Here is a 19,697-nt window from a genome sequence, read left to right as displayed (position 1 = left end):
GGTCTCTCTCCGAAGTGAATTTGATCTTACAGACAGTTCAGCAGGTGCAGTATCAGGGAGCCCAACTTGAGGGTTGTGTTTTTTTTAAAGCTCATTGAAGATTTTCATGTTTATTTCAAATGTTTTTCCTCCTCTTCAGGCTTTGCCATACAATGAACATATCTTTTTCTTCTTTAAGGTTTACATGGAAATACAAGCATTTTAAAACTCTGTAAATGTTTGTGAAAGGAATTACTTGATTTCTTTTTAATTTCAATTCCCTAACTTTAAACCTATTAACAGAAGATCAGTTCAGGTGAGGTGTCAGAATTAAGTCTTCCCCTGACTCGTGCCTTTGCTCTTTGCTGACTTTTCAGCCTCCACCAAAGATGCCTACTGTGAAACAGGAAAGAAATTACAGCTCTGGCATTTTGTAGCTTCAAAATAAAAATAAAGAAATAAATGAATATTAGAAAGCACAGTAGCAAAAGAAGAAATATGTAGCAATGAAAAAAAAAGTGGATATATACTGAATGAATTAATTTTTAAGTTTAAAAAAAAAGGTTCAAAAATATTTCTCAGGATATTTAAAAATAGTGGAAAATGTGGTGCCTCAACAATGAAAATATGAGAATATGATTACCTGATGTTTTGCTGCTTCAAACAAGCAACATGCATTTTTTGTTTCTCAACTAACATCTTTATTCTCCATCTTCATACCTGGGCTATACGATGTTCCTATTTGTAGTCTGTATCTCCTGCTACTGAAAAATAAAAATGAAGCATTTTCATCCTTGAAAATCCTAGTACTTTGTAGCAAGTAACTTAAATCAACCCCTTTTGGAAAAAGTTCTGAGCCTACCATAAGAGAAATTATTAAATTCAGAGGGCCCCACACCCTCCCTTCCAATATTAATTGCTTCTTTTTTTCTTTTTTTTTTTTCAGCACTGGCAACTGCAAATTCAACATGACATCTCCTTGTTTAAGGATACCCATTATGTACACGGGTATTGCTGAACCTTAGTTTCTGAAGCTGCCAAGTAAGTGTTCTGTAAAGCAACAAAAAGACAAGCACAACATTGAAGACATTATCTGAAAATGACCACAAAATACCTCTTTGTAGATATTGGAAGTGGCAGACGATGCCTTGACTGTGGAAGAAAAAGACAAAGAGCATGCAAGGGTAATTCTTGTTTCACTGCTAATAGATGAAGATCCAATACAAGTCCTGATTTTCTAGGGGGCTGTGCATACGTGTGTGTGGTTTAATTTAAACAGCTCTGCATTTCACTAAATAGATACCAAAATTGATTCTGCCTACTTCAGGCTAAACGTGTGAAAATGCTGACTGACAGAATCACCTAAGGGTAATAAATCTGCCAAGTGTTTTGTTAAACAGCTATTCAGTTTGAAATGTATCCTGGCATTCTAGAATAACAATGGGCTACTGTAATGTATGGTGCATTAATTATATAGTTGACAAGAAAATTACCCTTCAAGCCAAAATTGCTAAAAACTTTACTAGGCTTTTTTTTTTTTTTTTTTTTAACCCTCTCCTCTTAAATGCAGTACTCAGTGCAGCCTGCCCGGAGGTTTTTCCACCTCCTCCTGCAGAGTTAACAGGCACAGCAATACAAGGAGATTTGCTCTGATGTTCCTCCACCAAGAACATTTGTTGCTTCCCCAAATTTTACCACAGCTGCTAAATGATAAATATCAACATAAAAAACAGCCTCGGCTTTCCTCAGTGTAAGTTTTTTTCTGATAAACATAAATAATAAGTTGTTTCAATGTGTGAGTATCTTCTGCCAACCTGGAAAAAATCCACCAGCTTTCGAACACTGCTCACATACTGGTGGAAGGTGACAGGTCAATGCTCAGATGAGTGCTGTAAGTGTCATGCCAGGACTTTGTTCTGTAGTCATTTCTTTTAGTACATATTTTTGTTCAGAAATTTCACGATGTGAGAAATCCTGACTATAAGACTTCAAATTAAACTGCAAAGATGACTAATTCTTAATTTTAAGATAGTAACTTTCTAAACACCAGTTATGCATTTGCTTTTTTTAGTTAGACTCTCTCAACACACAGCACAATTCTCCAGTGAGTTTTCAGTGTTCACGCACCATTGCTGATATGGAAAAGCACTTCTAGTATTGCCAAGACAGCAAAGAAACGTTTCAAAATTGTACTGAAGCATACTCTCAACAACGATGTGACAGGACTAAAGAAAATATTACAGATGGTGTAAGCTGAATTAAAATTGAAAGCCCTCTTATAAGCATAAAACTGAACACCCCATTTCCTATAAGCAGAGGTACTCGCGTGACTGACAAACATCTGAAAAACGGTAACACCAAGATCTGCCACCCTGCGGTACAGTCTGTAGGGACCTAGGTTTTTAACACAGTGTAACACTTTCTTGAAATGGGATACACAGAAATTGACTTCAAAGCATAATTCAAGTGAGTTACATCTTTTATAGTTTGTTTTACTGTAGGTTTTGTAAATGCACTATTAACACAGATGAACAGGTACCACAGACTAAAAACCATACCAACTTCAACCATTATAAACCCCATTTTACCAAATCTCATTACCATGCACGTTATTCTAATGCAGCACATATGACCCTTTAAAGCCAATTCCTAATCCTTAAGCATATCCCTGAACATCATTTTGGTTGACTTGTCTGATGGAAAGCCCACATCACTCAAAACCTTTCCATCCACCTCAGCAAGCTGCTTATTATTCACTCCAGAAGTTGTGATGAGTTTGGTACCGTAACAGTGTTTTCTTTCGAGGAAAGCTTCAGGTGAAACAGTGTGGACAAGATGCTTAAAGAGAAAATCAAAGTAAATACTGTGCTCTCACGATGACCAGGAAGGCCTTCAGCACCACAGGAGAGAGATTTCTGCATAGTGAGGACAGTTAGATCCTATCAAGAGATGCATCAACATCACTAACCATGAAGTGACCACAGCCACACCAATATTTAATAATGCACCAAGTGAATCAACAGAGAACAGACTGAAAAAGTACACCTGAAGTCCTCCTCCCACTTTCCAGGTCACCCACCTACTTATTTATTGCCACCGTCTTGGTGAGCATCTTCCACAGGTATCAGATGTGGCCACATCATTTACCTACATTTGCAGGCTTGTCAAGTTTCATCCAAAATTAGGTATGTTGTTCTTCCCATTGCCCCATGATTACCTGATTTGTCTAACACAGACCAGAGCATTTGTTGCAGAACATCATCAGATCTGCAGTTCTGAGGACTCTGCCTTGATCACGCAGACTTCAAGCAGCAGCCAGTGCCCGGCACACTGAAGGTGATCCAGCTGACAAATACACCCACAGACAAAACTCTGCCTTAACCACGTGTAGCTACGGCTGCCAAACACGGGCTCTTGTACTTTCTAACATGAGATAAAAGAGCTGTTATTATCACAGATCTCCTCCTCAAGTCATCTTTTCTTCTTTTCAAACAGGAGAAAGAGATTAAGCCTCTCTTCAGATGGCAGGATTTTCAAATCTTCCCTGTAAACCTTTTCCAAATCCTGTCCACTTTGCCAACATCCTTTCTGAAGTTCACACATCAAAATTGGCCACACATTTCTGATAGTTAAGTAAGAGCACTCTGAAGCTAATTAGAGCAGTTCTATTTAGCAGTTCTCCATTTTACAGCCATGCTTTCACCACTCACTGCCTTTGGGCCACACATGCTCTGTTTGCCTGCACTTCACTTGAGCTGGGCTTTCTTCAGTGGAAAGAATAAAATGTAAATGCTTGCTTCCTTTCTCATACAGCTTAATTCATGCTTGATCCTACACAACTCCATTACTTCCATCTGCTTCCAAAATGAGGTATAGTTACAATTTTCCAAAAGCAGGGTGGGAAGGGGGGGCATACAACTTTGTAATTGGCAAAAATCTGTGTACTTCATGCTCACAAATAGGCATTGCTGCATCTGTAGAAGAGGAATCTTGGCTTTGCTGACTTCAAATACATCAGGTTACAAAATGGGAAATCCCTTCCCAACAGGCAGTACAATTGCAGTTGCCATTACACGGCACAACTTCCAGCAATTACTGGCAACTTCTGCGGGCAGCTGTGCAGCCAGACAGCACCTGGCCACGTTTCTGAGGGTGATCACACCCTGCCGAGGCCCCACCTCACAGCTCCCCAGGAGCACCACTGGTTACTGACGAATTCTGCTGAGTCTCCAGAGCCCACGTGATCCCGTCCCAAATCAGAAATGTCACACAGATCAAATCACAAGAGGCATTTGTGCCAGGAATCACACAATTCCCATGTACATGTGCTAGGTACCTTCCATGATAACGCCCTCTGCACCAGCACTGCCAGCGTCAGCCAGACTCACCGGGACTAAACACAGCTCAGGACCATCTTAGCAGCCACATTTTCATGAGCTTGAAATGCTTTAACTGCAGCAAACACTTACCTCCACTCTCTACGATGTAAAAAAAGGCTGCCAAAAATGCTAAGCTTACAGGAAGGGGAGAAGGCACCAGAGGAGGTTAAAACCAAGCAACAACTCTAAAGAGACGCTGCGAGCAGTGACAGCAGCAGCTGCCAGGTACCCTGGCAAGCGTTAAAATCTCCGTTCTCCCCTGAGTTCGACATAGCCATTTTCATACTCCCTCCCTGAAGACAGTAAAACAGCATTAAAAGATAAAAAATATCAACAACCTTTCTACATTTACATGAGTGCAACAGTGAAAAACAATGAAAGCCATTTGGCATTTTTATATGACAGTTCAAATAAAAATTAATGGTACATGTAATAATAATTCCAAGCGCATTTTGTTTCCATTTATATCCAACTAAGAGACAATTTTTGGTGCATTTGGTTTTATAGCTCTGTGTATATGCAGCAAAGTAAAAATTCTGCACAGGGGAAAATAAATAAGTGGCTATATGACTGGTTGACAGTAAGATTTGTAGAGCTAATTAGTTCAATGAATAGGAAAGGCACTCAAAACTAACAGCTCATCAAATAGTTCTTCATACAAGAGATATCTGTCACCCTGCCTCCGCTGAACAAATATTTTTACTGTATTCCAGAGATCAATGCCAACAGAAGCAAATAAAAACAAACCAAACCAAAACAACCCTAAAAGCTGCGCAGTGACCCAGGCTGACCTCGCTGAGCTCAGAGGTGTTGGAGGTTACTGCAGAGACCACGCCAGGAATTACCTTCTGCCCTAGCCAAAAGCAGCTTTCTGCGATCCAACACTGATGAGCGCTGGAAGCTTCTTTTGAGCTCAGTCGCAGCTGTTGATGCACCTTAAACTCTGTAACAAAAATAAATAGTGCTCCCAGTTTTAGTCTGAGACCAAAATCATTTTGGCCAGTTGCACAGCGGGGATTATACCATAATGTGTTATTACAGCCCTGAACAAAACAACAGGTAAGAAATGGACGAATTAGCTCAACCCACCTGCTCTTGGTCTGCCCTGTAGGACTCAAAACCCGTCGGATTTGCTGCGACTAAAGATGCCTGTGTAGGAAGTAAGTCCTGGGTATAGTTCACCACAAGACAGGTATTTCCCTAGAAAAGCAGCACCTTTCAATCTGGTTATCCACAGGTATGCAGCTCTGACTGCAGGACAAAGCCAAGCTGGATGCAATTCAAACCCCGTCAGCTGACCAGCACCACTGACAGCCTGGGAGGATGGCGTGGAGATGGACAGGGAGCACCTCGCTCCTGTGCAATACAGCACAAGGAACTTAAGGACCTCTGCACATCTCCCAGGTACCCATGAGCAATACCTGTATCAAGACTCAGCATCTTGAAACACTTTCCAGTGGTTTTCCTACTGCTACTGTTGAGAGAGGTGAGAGGAGCTGGTTCCTTAAGGGTGAAAAACTTCTGCCCTATCTCTGAACTAGAAATCTGCACCTCTGCAATCTGTGAAGCAGACACTGGAATAAAACTGCAAACATACAATGCAAAAACATTTGAATTTGGTTCAGGGTTCAACTGAGCCTAAGTGCTGTAATGCTGCCAACCTGTCTCAACAGTAAGGGGCTTCACAGCTTGGGATGTGCTCTCCACACGCTATCCCGATGTTCATCTCAACGCTCATTTCCTGGATGCAAAGCTGGGCCCAGTTCACATACCTCAGCTCCATTTCAGATTCCACTGAAGGACAAGGAGACAGCACACAACTATTTGCAAATTTTCTCAAGCAACGCGTAAATTTACCCCAGCACTTCACTGCTAACAGCAAGCCAGCGTGCTAGAGCTTAAACCTCCCCGAGCCAGCTGCCAGGCAACCTGCAAATTACAAGTTCTCAGGTATCCCCAGAACATGTGCTGTAGCACAATGCACGAGCTGCGTGTGCTGCTGTCGTGTACCAAGTCCTCTCTTGCATGGACCCAACACGTTCCCAGAGCACACGCGTGCCCTGGCAGAAATGCCAGCACCCCATGCAGTGACTCTGAGGTCAGCAAATTCCCATGGGAGTAGCTGCTGAAGTGTTGCTTCATCAAACAGCAAGACGTTTAAGCAAGTGCTTTTGTGTCAGGGGGACTCAATGGGCAAAGTACTGCAGATTAAGGAAACAATCATGTTTTCAACTAATAACAGATTAAATGATAAAAATCAACACTCTTCTAAGAAGGATACTGATAATGCTGCATTTCATCTCAGTTTTTAAAACTCACATATATCACCTCTTTCAATCTCCTTCTCTAAAAAATTAGATTCTCGGGAATAATTTTATTCCCTGAGGAGAACTTGTACAAAATACTGTATGAAACACATAATTAGGAGAGACAAGCCAGGTTACAAGGAACTGGCCTGGGCAGAACAGTTAGTTACAGCTGGCACAATACAAAAGCATCTATCTGTCCGTATCTCCTGCTTCTTGATGTGCAAGAGAAAATAACGCACGAAGTAAAAATACAAAAAATATACAAAATACAAAAAAATAAAAACACCATACCACTAAAAAGAAGTGATAATCATACACTGAACACCGCCAGCTGCAGCCCAGAGCAAGGCCCTTATGTCTGTCCTTCCAGCAGCAAGTGCTGAGCAGGACGGAGAGGAGGAACAGACCGAAGGCTGGGAGCAGCCGATGGGAGGGAACCGCTCACACCGGCACCAAGAGGCAGCAAAACTCCCGCGCAGGACCCTGAGAGCTGCTTTACATCTGCTCATAAACCAGCCTGCCCATCTCCAGCAGCTCCTGCCAACTAATAGCAGCAGAACTGTCCCTGTAACAGAGAAATGTAATAATGCTCAATAGTCCGAAGTAATTCATGGCTTATACAATTTTATTATTGACATTTAGGTAAACCATCTCCTCCTCTGGCGAGCAGTATTTCTAATTGATTTGAAATTGTGATAAACCTGTTATTCAATCAACTCCGTTTTGCAAACTAAATTGATATCTGAAAGCATTCCAAGAGATAACAGGAGAATGCAGTAGCTACATATTTAAAAAAAGGAGAAAAAGTAAACCATCTGTTTGCTTTTGTACAGTAATATAAAACATATCCTTGCCATCTCTTTTGATTTTGCCACTCTACTCTTTTGAAAAAGCAACACAGGAGAAAAACGCTTAGGCTATAGCTGGCTTTCATCGTACACCCCAAATCTTAGTGCTCTTTTAAAGCAAATCACTACAATTCTATTCATCTTTTTATGCCTATAATCCAGTTTCAAGCACACTCTTGGATAGAAAGGCCATTTGAGACATACATAAATTGATGAAACATTGGCCTTGTCTTCTAAGCATTTGAAAATGATGAGATATATTTCAGTATTGAAATACTTCTAAAACTGAGGAGCAGGAGTGAATGAAAGCAGAATTGAGTAAACTCACCTCTGAACAGTCATTTGTGATTTAACTTTTTAACACCACTCTGTCAAATCTTCCTGAGCTATCTTAATAACAAAGCAGTGCAGCAGACACATTTCCACTCAGATATTGAAACCGACTCTTCAAAACAGGGTACAAAAAAAGGCTAATAGTCGCTTCTTTTTCACTATCTTAGCGCCAACGCAGCCCCCACTGGGTTCAGTAACTTCGCAGGGTGACTGAGCCAGGTGGCCAGAACGGAGAACGCCCACGTTCACAACGAGCAGCATTCAGGACAAATTGCTCCTACTGTGCTCACCCTCTATACTGAATTCTTCCTGTGTGCAGAAAGGCAGGCCATGGACAAGGCTGCAATAATAATTAAGGTTCGCTAAGTTGCTGTTTCCATTATCAAGCCCAATTTCCAAGGTTTAATAAGTCAGCGTTTCCAATTGCACAGGGGTGAAATTCGACATTTGACATATCAGCAGAGAGACAAGGTTTGGGCTTCCCTGTTTATCAAAAGCATAATTTAAATCCACTCAGCTCTTGCTGAATCAGAAATGTAAAAGGCAGGGCCGGAATCTTCCTCTTCATCTGTTTAGGGGTTTCATGCTCTGAACACCAAATTTTCCACCGGGTCAAGTGAGCACAGGTGCATTTCAGTGAAGGAATCAGAAACGCCTCCTGTCCCACAAGCTTTGGGTTTATCCCCAATGCTCCCTGTTTATTCCTATAGTCTCCAATGAACAGAATGAGTTACTTACTAAATTTAGATGTTCACATGCACATGTGCAAAAATTAAGCTACCTGGTAATTCAGGATCTGACTGTATCAAGAACTTAAAACAGACAAGACCCATAAGACTCATGGTACAGCCTCCTGGGGAGCTCAGGGAGTGAAGTGGGAGAGGAGAGAGGTCTGTGTGCATCTTACCAGCACAGAGCCCAGTCTGGGCCAGGCTCAAGGCCGGGTCCCAGGGAAGAGGCAGGGCCGGTGTCAGCAGCTCCTACTGGCTCCTTTCCCTTCACATCAAGCCCTTCAGCTTGCTGGCTGACCCAGCACCAGTTCAGCCCTGCCAGGCGAGAGGCAGGGGGAGCTGTGCCAGCGCAGACACCCACATGGAAACCTCTGAGGTATCACAACCTGATGGAACAAGCCACGGGCAAAGTTCATCACCTCCCAGAAACCCTGCAACCTGTGGTACACAGACCTGCTCTGTGGTACACAGACCAAGTGTGCATAGCCTTACAGAACACAGCATACTTAAGATTAATACAGCCAACTTCCTATTACCTTTCCCCTTCATCACTGAGTTAGGAGACAATTACATTACGAATAAGAAAAGGTATAACTCACATGTTTTGAAAGTTACGTGCAAAAAAATAGATAAAGCTAAACATAATATACTTATGTGCAAAAATGGGAAATACATCTGCAAAATGGTAGAAGATTCTTGATATCCCAAGTATCAGACTCTTCTTTGGGACACAAAATATGCCAGTATCCCACTGTGGTAAGATCAACGTACATGTAAGAGTCAAACTATAAATGACAGAAGAGCCAGTTTGATTCACCACTCTATCCAGGTCCAGGTCAGCTTATAGCTTCAACAGACACATCCTCTGTTCTTAGAATGTAACAGGAACTAACTTATTCCTATCAAAAAAAAATAATAAAGTAACTGAAATTAAACACAGGGAGAAATATCTCCCAATTTTTTGTCCACCAAAACATCCTTATGTAAAATTGGCAAAAAATAAAGAAAAACCTAACGGGCCTTTCTGCATCAAAAAGCAACACTGAATTCAACCTTAGTTCCTAAGGACTTGAATTTTCAAAGCTGTGTATGTAGGTCAGGTATGCAAGCCCCACAGAAATGCAACAACTTCCCTAGGTTATTTCTGAAATGCTTTCTCTGAAAGAACACAGATATGGACAAATTCTTAGATGGTTGAAATCAACACAGGCCCTTCCACTTCGGAAAAAACACCAGCTGAGAGCTGACAACTTTCATCTTTTCAGGTGTCAGCGTTTTGGCCTCTACAAAAAGGTGAAGTACGGAATCCTCCTGTGCAAAAGAGAACATGAATTCATTTCTCAGTCATGATAGTGAAACCTCTGGCCCACAAAACGCTTCTTTCTCTGCTAGTTGAGACATGCAGCAACTCCAAGTTGTCTCAATGGGGTCTGCGTGCCAGAAAAAGTAGAGGCTCACAATATGGTCCATGTCGAGCCCCAGAAGGGAGTAGATTTGGGATACCATGATAAAACATCTATGGGGTGCTTTATACAGTTTTGCATACATTGCTTTATAGAAAAAAGGCAGCAAAAGAGCCTAACATTGGAACTGTAACTGAACCTTTCCACACTGGAGCACCTGGATATAATCAGGAGTAAAGCCATAGCTGTGTAGATGAGCAGAAATGAACGTGCGTAGAAGACAGCAGAATGGTGAGCACAAGAGTGAAATGGAGGCATGTCCAATGTTTGCATTTAAGAGCCCCTAGCCAGGCAATCTCAGCAATTACTCTGCAATTGTTTTGTTGAGACACCATAAAATGCCTACCGTGCTCTGTGACAAAGCAGAGAGATGGTGCTCAGATTCAATTTCATGTGTGATAGAGGCAGAAAAGAAAAACCTGATCAAAATAATCCATCACATAGCATTCTTAGAGAGGCAGAATTTACTATTTTGGAATAATTTCTCTCATCTAACCGTGTTCCGCTCTTGAGATTATTTTAGTCTGGAGTAATTCCCCTGAACTGCTGCTGCCCAAAACATCCACAATACTTTGAGGAAAGATTTCTGTGATATGGAAGAGTGAAAAAATGATTAGTGGAACACTTCAAGAAGAATAAAGTGAAGCCTTGGTAATATCATTAATACAATACCAATACTGCTGGTATAAGGAGGACACAAGTCCAGCACCTACCTATAACGTGACTTTCAACCTTCAAGTCCTCTTGCATACTACTGAGAATTCAGAGCACTTTCTCTCCAGACAACCTAATTATAGCAGTAAGGAGAGAATGAAATACTCAAATTCAGAGATTCATTTCACCTTCCTCCGTTATCGTACCTTCTTTTGTTTTAGTCAAGATTGTGAAAGCTAACAATGATGAAGCACATCAGAATTGAGAAGATGAGCACATATAACTTGCTAAACTATCTCCAACGTGTTATGTAATGTTCAATATTGATTTTGATTCAACTAGACTTCTATTAGAATTATCTGTTCTAGCCAGCTGCCAAATATACCTGCTCAGTAATGTGTCCAAATTCATTAACAGTTTTGTTTTAATAATATTTCATTTTTAAAGTTTAATTTTATCCACACATTAGCTTCATATTACTTATGCAAATAAAAGCTTTATGGCTATATTAGCAATAATTCATTATCATTCCCTACTGGCTTAGTGAAGGAATTTGCAACTTTGGAGCACATCCAGCGCTTTTAATTGAAGATACTAAGGGAAGCCTACATTTAGTTAAAATCATTTGCACATACAAATTAAATATGATTAGCATAAGTCTCTAAAACTCTTTCCAGACTCAGAGATGGATTGTGATTTTTCCTTGAGCCCTGTCTGAAGGGTGCTGTATTAATGTGGAATCCAATGAGTGTCCTGGGGAAAGAGGCTGTAACTATCACAGCTGGCATCCAAGACAGGAGAGCAATCTGCTTATTGGAAGTTATTTCCCGCTCTCTTCCATTTCCACTCTCTTGGCAGAGGTTAACATTTGTCCCCTCCTCACCTGTCTACCCCACATCACTTCTGAACCGAGGGAGAGAGGAAAGCAGTGGCTTGACCCATGGTAATTTCCCTTCCAGGGACTCAGACCTGGTGGTAAGTGCTTACAGCAAGGAAATAGCAAGATTTGAGCATCAGGTTGCAAAGCCAGCTCTGTTCTTTGCTGGGAGAAGGAGCATGTTTTGGTGCAACTTTGTTCTTTTCTATTGCTTTACATCTCAGAACTAGCCCCACATAGGAAGCTTACAATGACTAAAAATACAGAATATTGCAAATACATGACATTGATGGTAGTCAGGTATTGGTTGCCACAGCAGTCCTGCAGTGCCACTCTTCGAAGTTCCAAGTGTTTCTATCTCTGCTACAAAGGTGGAAGACTGGACCCGAAATTATCTCAAAAGCTCGTTAAGGAGATTGCATTAAGCACTCTCCTTTCTTTGTGCTCCAAATGAGCTCTTGTTGGATTAGGAACTGACTCATGTTTACTTTATTATGTCCCAAGTCACATAAGGACCATGGGTATCTTCCCCATCTCCTAGAGAAGAAGATGTTTTAATTAGCCAATTATATTAGTAAAAAGCAATCTAATTTCTAGGCCAAACAATAGCGTGGCACAGATATTAAAATCAAATTAGCAAGACATACCAGTGTTTTCCTTTAGCATGCAAAAACGACCTCCTGCACGGATAATTAGCATTATGTCTGCATTGTGATCTGTGGCAGTGAAAAAACACAAACAGTGGCGAGTAATGAACACGGTAACAGGTGTAAGGATTTCTCTCCGCTGTCTCTCTACGACTTTTGCCCTTTTAATTTACCTTATTAATAACCATGGTGTGTCCTTAAAAAGAAAAATACTTGTAAACAAGCAGCAGTGCTGCTTCCAGGAGACAAGAGCTATGTGCAACTCCAGGATCCAGTTCTCAGCTTCCTGCAGATTTCCTGTGCCACTGGCAAAGCCACAGAATTTCTGTACCTCTGTTGTGTGAGGACAACCTTTCTCCCAGCTCCTTCTTCCCTCCATTTCAAGCAAGTGTCATCAGACACAACCTTCAACTCTGGTGGGAGAAATTAAGCCTTCTTCATAAAATATGCTTATTTAAAAAAAAAAATAGAAAAAAAAAAAAAAAAAAAGAAAATGTGGGGTAAATATTACAGCCTCACCTCTGTACTGCTTCTTTCTTTACTTGCAACTGCAAGTTTTAGCCCAAGCCGAGACTTCCAATTTTTGATCCAGGCTGATGGGTGCTTTTGATTGCCAACTAGCGTAAGCTGAAAGGAACCTTTTAAATGGTGCCCAGAATCCACGTTCCAACATGGGAACAGACTGAAAATGTGTTTATTTGGGAATTAAAAACAGACATTTGCTAAACAACAAGCTGCTTTGAAAATGCATGTTTCTCCCTTCCTCCCCAAAAGAAGCCAGAAGCCCGTTCCCTGCTGCCTTCCACCAGTAATGTAGGCACCAGCCATGCTCCCTGACAACAGCTGTGCAGCAAACTAAGTCGCTCTGAAAAGCGGTGTGGATTTGTCTGAATAAGACATTTATCCTTCAAAGGCCAGGGCAGCAGAGCACCCGTCCTGGAAAAGCTAACAGATCAATTCTGCTTAACCCCTGAACTCTGAATCTCTATTACAACCCTTTGCAGACTCTGAGGTGTAAAAGGACCTCTAAGCAAAACAATAACAAAGTCTGCTGTGCAGTGCAAGGGATGGAGAGGAAGAAATATGCTAACAGAGCAGCTGCAGCAGGCTATCGCCTGACCTGCTGAGCTGCAGAGCCTCTGTTTCTGCAGTGTGCCTGCCATGTGCTTCCTTACCTTCAGCCCCAAACTCAGGCTCGACTCAGACTTGGAGGCATTGTTCCCCTAACAGTGAGTGGCAGCCCAGAAACGCCCAGAACCAGCACTGACACTTTTCTCATCTGCCCTAATGCAGAAAGGGAATAATTTCCTGTGTGAAATGGTAGCTTTTAAAGGTGCAGTACCTCCACGTTTCTGAGGCCAAGTTAAAACTCTGTTATAAATCAGTGCAAGAGGAGAAGGGGGCTACAGGGACAAATCATGCTTCCCTGGCTGTTTGGTGTCATAGGTCCTTCTACATAAGTGTTGTGCTGCTCACCTGCAGTTCTGAGAGTGTTCACAGTCAAGAAAGGCAAATGAAACACAAAGGATGCCACTGACACGTACCTACTCTCACTGTTGCTGGTTACCCAAGTCAATGGGTTTGTATGCAGTTTACTTTGCCTGAGAGAGCATAAGGTCCTTCTGTAATTTTTCAGTCCAGCTCCCCTTCCCCTCACCTCACTCCATGCAACACTTACCCACTGCCCCATAACCAACTGGAGCAGCAGGATTATGCCCTGGATTAAACCACATGTTCCATCAGCTAAACAAAGTGATCAATTAAAAGCTCACTTCTCCACATGCTTCCAAAAAAAATGCATGCAGAATTATCCCATTTTTGAAGCCTCTGACACTCAAACCAATGACCCCAGGGCTTGCTATACCTGTTGCTGCTCAACACTTAGCAGCAATATTTTCTTAATTGCCTGTGTCCAAAGAGGGATTAACATTAGTATCTTAGCCCTCTAAACCATTCCATTTTTCTGTCTGTTGGAGAGCACTTAGGTACATCTTTTCTTTAGCCTTTTGCTAGCTATAGTAAATAAGATGTTCTGAAATTACAGCTCATTAATTCTGCAGAAACTTAAACAATTGAGTTTCTTTTCCTATCCTGCAGTTTGAAATGCAGTAAAGGGAATCAGGTCTGGACTTTGCAATAACATTTGCCTACACTAACGCCTAAACTTTGCCCAGACTAATGGTGACACACAGGAAAGGCCGACAGAAGGATACGGGGGAGGTGATGGTTTCTGGTAGTGTTTGCATCCCGTTTCTGGTAGAACAGAGCTTTTGGTAGCATAACAGATGGCTGTTTCCAACACCTTGATACATGCAGATTGCCCAGCCCACCAGCTGGAAAGCATTCACTTACAAATCCTCCAAGACACCCCACAGATCATGACCACCAGGGCAGCTCCATTAGGAACACCTGCAGCACCTACAGCCCTCTGCCAGGCACGTTACCTCCAGGAGCAGCACACCGGTACTGAGGTCAGGCACTGCTCTCACAACCACCACCAAATCCACTGCGGGTGGCACGGTTGAGCTCTGGGAATGAGCCACCCAACTGCCTTACAGGGGGACTCCAGACATGATCCAAGCACTGCGCTTGTGCTGCAGACATGCTGTCAGCTGCAGCTCATGTCCCTGGCACAGGAACACGGAATGGCTGAGACTGGCAGGGACCTCTGGGTCCTTCTGGCCCAGCCCTGCTCCAGCAGCACTGCGCAGAGCAGGGTGCCCAGGCCCACCTCCAGGTGGCTTCTGAAGATCTCCAAGGAGGAGACTGCACAGAGCCTAGCTCTGTTCTCTTCGCACTGTCCCTTCAGGTATTTATGGACATCGATGAGGTCCCCCTGAGCCTCCTCTTCTCCAGGCTGAGCAGTCCCAGCTCTCACCCTCTCCTCAGAGGAGAGGTGCTCCAGTCCCTTCACCATCTTGGATGCCTTTCATTGGACTCTTTCCAGTATTTCCACGTCTCTCTTGTACTGGGGGGCATTCTGAAACTTGACACAGGTCAGGTCTCCAACCTGCCTCACCAATGCTGAATAAAGGCAAAGCATTGCTTTTCTTGTCCTGCTGGCGATACCAGGCCTAATGTAGCCAAGAACTTCATTAGCCTTTTAGTGGCAAGGGCACACCGCTGACTCGTGGTCAACTTGGTGTCCACTAGGAGTCCCAGCACCTTTTCTGCAGAGCTGCTTTCCAGCTGGGTAGCGCCCAGCACGTCCAGGTGCCTGGGGCTGTTCCTCCCCAGGGCAGGGCTCTGCACTGCACGAGCTTTCCATCAGCCCCCCTCCAGCCTGTCGAGGTCCCTCCTAATGGCTGTGCAGCCCTCTGGGCAGTCAGCTACTCCTCCCAGTTTCGTGACATCTGGGAATGTCCTGAGGGTGCACTCTGTCCCCACTGTCCAGAGCATTAATGAAGACATTACAGCACTGGACCTAGTACTGACCTCCTGGGGTACTCCACTCCTTACTCCAACTGGACTTGGCACCACTGACCACTACTCTATGGGCCTGGCCATTCAGCCAGTTTTTGATCCACTGCACAGACAGCTCATCCAGCCCAGGCTTCAACAGCTTCTCTTCTCTTTCCTGTAGTACAGGAGTCAATATCCACTGCTCTGCTCCCCATTCATCCATTGTGCTGGTGACTTCATTATGGAAGCTCATCAGGCGTGGCTTCCTCTCAGTGAATCCACACTGACTACTGATGATCTACTTCACGTGTCTGGAAGTAGTTTCCAGGATGAGCTGTTCCACCACCTTCCCAGGGATCAAGATGAGGCTGACCAGCTTGTACTTCCCTGTGTCCTTCTTGCCCTTCCTGAATACAGGAGGGACGCGTGCTTCCCTCCAGTCCTTGAGCACCTCTCCCAGTGCCACAACTGACCAAAGATTACAGAGTGGCCTTGCAATCACCTGCCAACTCCCTCGGAACCTGTGGGTACATCCCATCGTGGCCCATGAACTTACACATGTGCAGTTTAGTTAAGTATTCCCTGACCTGATCCTCTTCCACCAAAGGTACATCTTCCTTGCTCCAGCCTTTCAGCCTAGTCTCTAGGACCTGGGATTCCTGAAGGCCACTCTACCTGGTAAAAGGTATGCAAAAAATGCATTCAGTACCTTGGCCATTTCACTGTCCTGGGTAACCAGGTCTCCCATTTCATTCAGCACCAGGCCCACAATTTCTTTAGTGTTTTGTCACTGATGCACTTGCAGAAGCCCATCTTGTTGCTCTTGACATCCCTGGCCAGATCCAATTCCATCTGGGCTTTCCCTACTCCATCCCTGAATGCTCTGACAGTATCTCCGTATTCCTCACAGATTGTCTGTCCTTGCTTCCACCCTCTGCAGGCTTCCTTTTTCTGATGGTTTGGCCTTGAGTTTGCTCCCTGTTCAGCCATGCAGACCTCCTGGCATTTTTGCTTTGACTTCCTCTTTGTTGAGATGCATCACTCACGAGCTTAGACAAGGTAATCCTGGAATATTAACCAACTGTCTTGGGCCCCTTCTTCCCTCCAGGGCCTTATCCTACAGGACTCTCCCAAGCAGATCGTGGAAAAGGCCAAGGTCTCCTTAAGTCCAGGAGAGCAGACTTCAGACAGACCCCTTAGGCTAAACAAGCCTGGGGCACTGTCACACTGAGGGGCGAGCAGAAGTGCATCCATGGCACCAGGCAACTACCTGGCTACTTGCAGCTCACACCTACCTTCAGTAATCACACCCCTCACGGCAGCATGACCAGGCCTTACCAGTGAAGAAGCAGTAAGGAAAAAATTAGTTTATTAGTTTTAGGCTTCTGCAGCACAGTGCATAGCTGGGATGGAAATATAGAGGCAAACGGCAGGCTGAGAGCACAACATGCAGAATCCAGTTTGTGAATGCTCCATAATCTAAGATCTAGCACCATGATTTTGGAATGAACTTCCCTCCCCCAGTGTTTAGCTACAAAGTATTTGAGTAAAGAATGCTAAATTACATGCAAGTCACATTAAGAACAATCAGTCTCATGTAATAGGGAATCTAATAGTTCATAAATGAGATGCAAATTCATTTTTACGGGTGCACTATAATAAGCCAATTATTTCAGAGCTCTTCAATTATGCGTTTTCAAAAAGCTGAATTGCTTTAATTTTTTATTTTTTTTTAAAGAAGCTTTAGGTTTTTCCATAGCTTACAAGGGGAAGAAAATATATCTGCCTTGCAAGCAACATCAAAAAAAAAAAAACCACCCTCAAAAACCATGCCAAGTTGCAAGCAAGGAGCAATACAAACATAAAAGAATAAGCCAGCTGGCAAGCCACACACATAGCAGACAAGCAGACAATGGACCTCTGTGTTCCCACCAATTAAAGACATTCAGAAGCCCATCCTATAGCAGGCTGGCATGAGTATCACAGCGTGTGAGATTAGCATTAGGGAATCTCAACAGCAGCAATATACCAAGTCTGCACACAGAACTGGCACTGCAGCTCAGTGACAATGCCTTACCACCCTCAGAATGGCCCTTTGTGACTTCTGGCACTGAAATCGTGAACAGAGATGTTTCTCCTTTGGAAAAAGGATCAATGCTGGGACAGTCTTCCTGGAACCCCTGCACTGCTGTTCTTCCAAGGAACTGGGGACAGGAGAATGTACGTACTGGTTTGGTCAGTAAAAACCTAACTGATTATGCAAAGCCAAAAGCATTCTCGTTTGTGCAGTACTTGCAAAAGAAGAAAAATTGAGCAAGAACCCAGCCAGACTCTGCAACCTGTACGGTAACATGAAGTGCAACCTGTATCAACTCAGCTGTAAATCTACCTTACAGTTTTTCCTAGAAATTTTGCAAAACCAAAGCAATCCTTCCAACAGGTGACACTCCCTAGTTTTACAGAAATCTTCCTTTCTTAAATTTTATTGCTGATTATTATTAACAGGCTTGAATCACAGATCACATGAGGACCAAACCTCTCTTTATGATTTTAAGACCTTTTAAGGTTTTTGCTGCAATGATTGCTATATGGGATCTTCACTGTTGTTGTCTTGAGTACCCCACTACTGAACCTTGACAGCTGATGAGACATGGCATGGTTTTGGTCTACTAAGTTCAAGTGGGACAAAATAGTTTGAATTATCTATGTGCAATTCCTCTCTCTCATATAAACCGTATTTTATTCACAGAGCCACACAGAGGAAGATCACACAAATTGAAAAATCACAATTGCTTGGATCTTAGCTACACAACAATAGTAAGCTTAGTTTTAAGCATGATCATAACATGCAGTGCCTGCCTCCATTTCTGCTATTCATCACTCCTCTTTATGCTGTTCTTATTCATACTGTGACCTCAGGAACAAGAAACTCTTCTAATACAGAGCTCAGACACTGTCCCAAAGAGGCTCAAAAGTGCTGGACTCCTGTCTGATCTTTCACATTATCTTTTAACCTTTTTCTGTGCAGCACATGCACATAGAGTAACTGAGGACAGCACTTCCCTTCTGGTACAATGAGCAGGCGTATCTTTCAACCCTTGCTGTGGAAGTGTTTGGAGCAAATGAAATGTGCAGACAGAAGTAAGGCTGCTGTGAGAAATGGTAATTGCAATGTAATGTAATCCGCCCCACGCCCCCACAGGTTTCCAGCCACCCTGCCATGTGGGTTCAAGGCTGTTGCTCAGGCACACTCACCGTCTATTTGTCTTGGACTGCTCAGGCTCACCTCCAGGCTCAGAGCTCTCCACTGGTGCCTTCTTGTAGCAGGCATAATACTGCTATCCACTGGCCTGAGCCGCTTAGTCCCTCAGAAATGCCTTCTGCTGGACCACAGGTATTCAGAGCTTCTCGTGTAACCTCTCTCAGGGCTGCCACAACAGGAAAGCAAGAATACATAGAGAAAAGTTAAGCTGGGATGCAGATGTAGAGGTGATATCTTACACTTCTGCACTGCACAATTCTTCTTCAGTTCTATTTTGTTTCAAAGCATGCTGCTTTTATTTCAGAATTCAAGTAGGCTTACATGCCTCAAGCATGCCAGCCAGTCAAGTAAAATACACAAGTTCTACTTAGGAACCTTGTCTTGGTCCGAATTTATCATCTAAACTGTTACTGAGATTTGCACATGGGTTTTCCTACCATCACAGAGATTGCTGTTTAAAGCCCTGCAGAGTCACACGATGCCTCCTCTTTTCTACCCTGCTTGCGAGCCTTTGTCAGCTTTGCTACCAGGCCTGGCAGAGCATGGCTTGGGCTGGTATCTCTGACAAATCTTCTTGCACAGGACATCCCAACAGAGTAAGTTTCTGAGCAGAAGCAAAAGAGGCAATCAAGATAAATTGTAGCACAGCATTTTACACTGTTTATGTTTTCTAGAGGCTGTACAAAACTGATGTTCAGATTTAGAACTAATTGTTTAGTTTGGAACATGATTTTGATGAAGACTCAGAACAAAGCCTCTCAGAGCTTCGAACACATTCCTATCTAAATCCACGGGTACCGCTTGAAACTGGAA

General features: G+C 43.1%; 1 long non-coding RNA gene across 2 annotated transcripts in view; it reads right to left on the bottom strand.

Moving 5' to 3' along the window:
• Positions 1-264: 264 nt before the first annotated feature.
• Positions 265-19,697, bottom strand: part of LOC137842247 (uncharacterized) — a 46,968-nt gene continuing 27,535 nt past the window's right edge. For both annotated transcript variants that reach the window (XR_011088977.1, XR_011088978.1), the window contains 4 exons: positions 19,322-19,488; positions 18,878-19,050; positions 623-743; positions 265-375 (listed from right to left, as the gene is read on the bottom strand). This is a non-coding gene — a long non-coding RNA (uncharacterized lncRNA). The remainder of the gene's footprint in view (positions 376-622; positions 744-18,877; positions 19,051-19,321; positions 19,489-19,697) is intronic.

This window comes from Anas acuta, chromosome 19 (assembly GCF_963932015.1).
Source record: "Anas acuta chromosome 19, bAnaAcu1.1, whole genome shotgun sequence".
NCBI classification, from domain to species: Eukaryota; Metazoa; Chordata; class Aves; order Anseriformes; family Anatidae; genus Anas; species Anas acuta.
This window is presented reverse-complemented; position numbering and strand designations above follow the sequence as displayed.